We start from the raw sequence: 6000 nt of genomic DNA, 5'->3' as shown, positions 1-6000 counted from the left end.
GTGTTCGGTCATAGGCTGGACTGGACGATTTCAGGTCGTTTCCAACCCAACTGATCCCCGTGATTCTGTCACAGACCGACTTTGCTCGGAAGCTTCGGGCTTGTGTTTCCGCCTGCTCTGTTGCGGCAGGTGCGGCAGCGGGGGTGGCGGCGGGGGAAGCGCACAGGGGGCTGTGCGGCGGCGGGGGAAGCGCACAGGGGGCTCAGCGGCGGCGGGGGAAGCGCACAGGCCGCTGTGCGGCGGGCGGGCCCTCTGTGGCTCCGCCGTGCCGGCGCAGCCCGCGCTGGGGCGGGCGGGAGGCACGCGCCCCTCCTCGCCGTTCCGCCCGGAAGCACCCGCGGCGCCGCCCGCGTGCTCCCGGCACGTGACGCGGGCCGCTCCGCGGGTCACGTGGCGGGTCCCCCGCGCGCGCGCGCGTGCGCTCCGGCAGCTGTCATCGCGAGGCCGGGACAGCGCCGGCCCGGGACCCGCGCGCGCCGCGACCGGCCCGACCTGCGGCGGCGGCTGCTGCCCCGCTGGAGCCTCTCCGGGACAGGTGCGGGCCGGGCGTGCGGGAGCACTGCGGGGCTGCGGAGGCCGGGCCGGACCGCGGGTTCCCCGGCGGGGCAGCGCCGACCGGGCCCGGGCCCGGGGCGGCCCAGATGCTCCCCGGGGGAACGCGGGACCTCCCGCAGCCGGGACGGAGAGTCCGCCGGGGGCTCCGGCCCCCAGCGATGGGTGGCGGCTGCGGCCGAGGGGGGGGAAGCGAAAGCGCAGGTGTGGGAACGGCAGGTCTCGCGTCCGCGGCCGGCGGGACCGCCCCGGGGGATCGGGCGGCTTCCCCGCGTGTGGGACGTGTGTGGACGGAGCGAAACACAGCGTTACTTCTCTCCGTGTCCTTCGGCGCTGTGCTGAAATTACTGTGGAGTTTTCTTACGGTCTCTTTTTCGTACAGCTCGTTCGTTCCTGCACGTCGCTAGGACTTTGAAGCTGTGCGCTGAGTAAAACGCTCAGTTAAGCGCCGGTTCCACGTGTGTGTGTCTGTCTGTGGTTATAGTGCTACACGCTTTCGCAGCTGGTTTTGGGATCAGGGCTCTATGCCACCTTAATAGTCTTCTCTTAATGAGCTTTCTCTCTTCTTTAGTGGATTTTAGCTGGCAATCTGAAATGTGAAGTGCATGCAAAAAATTATTCCTGATAGCTTAACTGTATTAGGAAAAATACTGGACGTCCACGTGTTTGTTAAAAAATGATACTAGCTCGGAGAGTAAACAGCATTTATTTTTTACGTTTTTAAACTACATTTTTGCAGATTTACGATTCCTGCAGTATAGTTATCAGCTGTAGCAAGGGCTACTGGTGGCTACTAAACGAGCACATTTTAAGCTGAAGCGTTTTCCACAAGAATGAAACTTTCTAGCAACGTAATACAGGCTATTTTTGTGACTACAATGGGGTTTATTTTTGTTTCCGTGGTATAACATTTGTCTTGGGCTTTATCGTTATTTTTCCTTGAACTGTGATAACTAACTGATTGCATAGCTACAGGTACCTTCCAAACACGTGGAAAACACAAGCATGATTTCCTTTTCAGTAGTTGAAATGATAGTAAATTGAACCACTGCCCCTCATGCTTATCTTTCTCTCGGCTTCAGTTTGGAGTGGTGTTGGTGCTACTGATTGCTGGCAGCTGATGGTTTTCTATTAACTAAGTGCAGATACAGATGTGTATAAAAGCAATTGCCTTTCCAGGGACTGACCCAGGAAACAATAGGTATCATCCAAATACGTGGACATGAGCTGTTGGATTAGGATGTAGATGAGGGAAAAATCTTTAGTCAGTATTGGTTTTGAAAAGTCATTTGTTTTGGTCCCTTTTTTTTTTGAATGGTAAATATAATGAAATGGGAAAAAATTAAAATCCTGTAAGTTTAAGTCCTTAATTATTGATGAGTATTGCATGCAGAATTTTGTATCTCTTGACCTGATTTCTAAAAAATCAGTTAAATAGTTCTTCATTAAAATCTGAGTGCACTGTCACCAGTGATTCAAATCAGAAAATTATGTTGTCAACTTCTAATTATTAGAGTATTCCTAAGGTGTTAGTAGGAGACACAGTACTTAGTAAAAAATATGATTTTATATGCAACTTTAAAAAAAAATACTGAATTCAGTAGATGTAAGCCTTTCTGACTTTAAACAGCTCTAGATTGGTCTCATTCTTAGTTCTGCAGTTAACTCAGTTATTTACTAACTTTATTCTTAGGCTTCTTTTGCTAAGATATGTTTCATCAGCATGATGCTGAACAGAACGTGAATGGCATTTGTGGTGGTGTCAGTTTTGGTCAAATATGTTTTATAAAGGTCGTATCTTTGTCTTACTATCCTCAGTGTAAATTAGAAAATCCCACCCTAATACTTAATTTTAGTCCACATGAAACTTTATTACTGTAATTCTGTTAATACAAGATATTTTCAAGTTCCCTAAATGATTGCAGGAATCATTCAAAAAGTGATGTCCTGAAATGTTAAGATTTTAGTACTTATCTAGTAAAAAATCTCCATAGTCATTTGATAGCTTGATATTTCATATCTCAAAATGAACAAGCGATGTGTTGAGTTCTTTTCTTGATTTTCTTTTAGGTTCACAGGCAGACCCATAGGATATTTTTTACTTGCAGTATTTTTTACTTGCAGGATAGCAGTTGTTGTGTAATCAAATCACGTAATGAAGGTGTCAATAAGAATTTGCTCATCCAAAGTCCAGAATGTGTTATAAACTCTTATTGTAGTTTTGATTTATGAAAACTTAGTATTTACTTCAGGTTTCTTGGATGCCAGCGTGTGTCATAAAAAATTCTTCCGTGGGCTTGCACTTTCCTCCAGTCTGTTCAAAATGTGGATTGGCACATAGTGGTTGAGTTGTTGGCTTTGTCATATTGCTGAGTTATGCAAATACTGATTTTTATCCTTAATTCTGTTTACATCTAACATTTGTGGGACGGTATACCCTGAAAACTGAGGACAATATGAATAAAAAAGGATTCGAAAACTTGTCAAGATTCTAAATTCTCTGTGAAAACTGATTATTGAAAAAATTTCAGTGTCTAATCAGTTTAATTTTCTGATTTTCAGACATGGTAGGATAATTCAGATACAGATATTAAGGGAAAATCTTACAAACAAAATGCATTCTAGTTCCTTTGTGACATTTCTGCCTGTAAAAGGTGGATTTAGCTCATTAGACCTGTGATTTCCTGCTGGGTTTTGTCTGATAAAATTAAAAGGCCAGTTACTAGCCGATAGCTTGTCTGTAAGAAGACCTAGATAAGTACTTCTATTCATGGTAGATGTTGTATGACAAAAATTACTGTGCTGAGACAGGTTTTGTTTAATTTTCACAGTTTATTTCTTTGATTAAAACAATGTGTAAGTTGCTAAAATGGTAAATGAACCTATGACTTTGGAGGTGGATAAATTGTTTATAATCATAAACTGTTTTGAAAAAAAAGAGTAATTTTGATTTAAAATTAAAATAGGGGAAATGTGTAGAAGTCTGCTAACTGCGCTATTAATAAAGGCATAGAAATAAAGAAGTGCAAGAAACTCTCTAGGTTTTAGGAATCAAACTCTTCATGTTTGGTTGGATTCAATGATGTATTTGGAGTATTTGATTTGAATCAGTGATGATAAATATTTCAAAACTGACATCAGTAAAAATCTCTAAAATTTGGGAAATTATTAATTAATAATAAAAGAAAAGCTTTTTCTTAACTGATTTGTTGCCTTCAAGGTTGTAGGTATGGCTTATATTTGAGTTGGTGAAACTTCTAAACTCACAATGTTCTTTTGTTGTCCCTGTGGAAATCTCCTTTGGATTTACTGAGATATACAAATCTTTGCAGAATTGTAGAATCATAGAATATCCTGATTTGGAGGGGACCCACAAGGATCATTGAGTCCAACTCCTGGCCCTGCACAGGACACCCCAAGAATCACACCATGTGCCTGAGAGCGTTGTCTAAAAGCTCCTTGAACTCTGCAAGGCTTGGTGCTGTGGCCACTTCCCCGGGGAGCCTGTTCCAGTGCCCAACCACCTCCCCTGATGCAGCTTCATGGCATTACCTTGGGTTGAAAAGGATATATATATTTTGATGTTAAGGAGTTGTGAAATCCAAGATAAAACAGTATCTTTTGGGAGGAGACCTGCAAAAGCAGGTAATTACATGCCATATAGTTGGGAGATTTTTTTGAGAAATGTGTATTGGCAGAAATGACAGACCTAGTTGAACTGTTTGAAAGTGCTTAATCAGGAAGCAATTCACATCCACCACCTGCATTTTCTATCCCCATGAATATTACAGACTGTATTAGCAATGAATATTTTTCTGAACTTTTGGGTACTTGTAAATTAGCCTTTCCGAAAACTGAGAGCTAGGCCAAACCACTGTCCGGACTCTGTGAGGGCTGCACCCAGATGTGATAATATTGTTACACCATTGTGTGAATTCATGGTTTACTTGCATCTTGAATAGTGCTTGCAGCTTTAATATCCATTTCCCATGACTAAAAATAATTTACTGGAACTGATAAAGATCCAGAAATAGGATACAATGATGATCAGAAATGTGGAATGGATTTTCTGTGGTGAGACGAGAAGTTTTCAGCTTGGAAGAGATTCACTGCATGAGACCATGGTAGAGATCTGTAAGTCATGTGTAGTCAGAAAGCAGTTTGATAACTGTTCCCAGTGTGCACATGAGGTATCAGATAAAACTAAAATGCGAAATACTCAAAATATGCAGAGGAAGATACATCACCTAGCATATTGTTGATTGTAGAGTGCTATGTCATGAGATGTTTTGGATACTAAAGGCCTACAAAGGTTCAGAATTATGGGAAAAAAATCATCAAACTCCACCAAATGCGAGTAATACCCGCTGCGCCTAAGGACTCCTTGATATATACGTTTCTGAAGAATTAGATGGTATTCTGGAAAAGTAAATTATAAGCTGCTCCTACACTTACTATTTACTAGATGTCTGCTGTTAGCAGCTGTGGAAACTTGATAGATCTGACTTGCTGTTGCTGAAGCCTGTGTCAGGCTCCTTCCGACTAGGACTGTGGATTTCATACGTGCGATTGAATTAAAAAGAAACATGGGTGGGGCAGGGCGAAGTGCCCGATAAGGCCTAGAATCCGGTCAGACAATGCGTACAATGCAAGGCATTATGCAGCTCATCGTGCAGGCCATTATGCAGGCCATCATGCAAGTTCTACTGCTGGAGCCGGGGTGCTGTCTTGGTGTTGAATTATGCTAAAGCCAGCCAGGTTCACCAGGCTTCAGATACACATCCTGGTTTTTGAAGCAGGATTTGGCAGATAAGCTGGTCACTGGCCTGTAAATCTGTGACTACCAGTCCATCACTTTATAACTATAAAAGCCCAGTCCAACTTTCACGTGGCAGACTCTTCCACACACTTTCTTGAAGTGTGGAGCTTTTCCTGTGAAGCAGGGACGCATCTTCATGGTTACTCCCCAGGGACTAAGAGAGATCTACCAGCTATCTTGTATTGTGAATTATATCAATCTCTACTTAATGGTTGTTTCTTTTGCTAGCTTTGATACAGTTGCTTTAATATAATTGCCTTGTTACAGTGCCCTATACCTGTACCCCTTTCTGTTATATAATGCCCTTCTAGAAGGTTTTTAGCTTTACACTGCGTAATACATAATTTTGATTAAGATCTTTTGTCTGTTCAGTTGTCATAGTAAATAATTCATTTTATATAAATATATCCGTTTTGCCATTATTAAAAACCTATAGGACAAAATGATTTAATCAGACCTCTGTAATTCTTTAAATTGAAACCGTTGACACAGTCTGAGGCTAAGATAGGATTGATTAAGCTGCACCTAAACCCTTCTCTGAGAAGAAGTTTAGAAAGCAAGGGAGTCCTTTCTGTACCTCCTGACTGTACAGCAGGGCTTTTTTAATAACTTGTCTAAACCTTCCACTC

The 6000-nt window shown here is 42.9% G+C and overlaps 1 protein-coding gene across 10 annotated transcripts in view; it reads left to right on the top strand.

Annotated features, from left to right (window-relative positions):
• Nucleotides 1-426: 426 nt before the first annotated feature.
• The window catches only part of KDM4C (lysine demethylase 4C), a 260988-nt gene continuing 255414 nt past the window's right edge, over nucleotides 427-6000 (top strand). For 9 of the 10 annotated variants that reach the window (XM_027752199.2, XM_039384505.1, XM_039384504.1 and 6 more), the window contains exon 1: nucleotides 427-535. The gene's annotated coding sequence lies outside the window, so the exon portion shown is untranslated. Of the gene's footprint in view, nucleotides 536-3982; nucleotides 4198-6000 lie in introns of those variants that run through there. The other variant, XM_039384503.1, reaches the window with a different exon arrangement.

This window comes from Pipra filicauda, unplaced genomic scaffold (assembly GCF_003945595.2).
Source record: "Pipra filicauda isolate LSUMZ 115617 unplaced genomic scaffold, ASM394559v2 scaffold35_size7292922_pilon, whole genome shotgun sequence".
Lineage (NCBI taxonomy): Eukaryota > Metazoa > Chordata > Aves > Passeriformes > Pipridae > Pipra > Pipra filicauda.
This window is presented reverse-complemented; position numbering and strand designations above follow the sequence as displayed.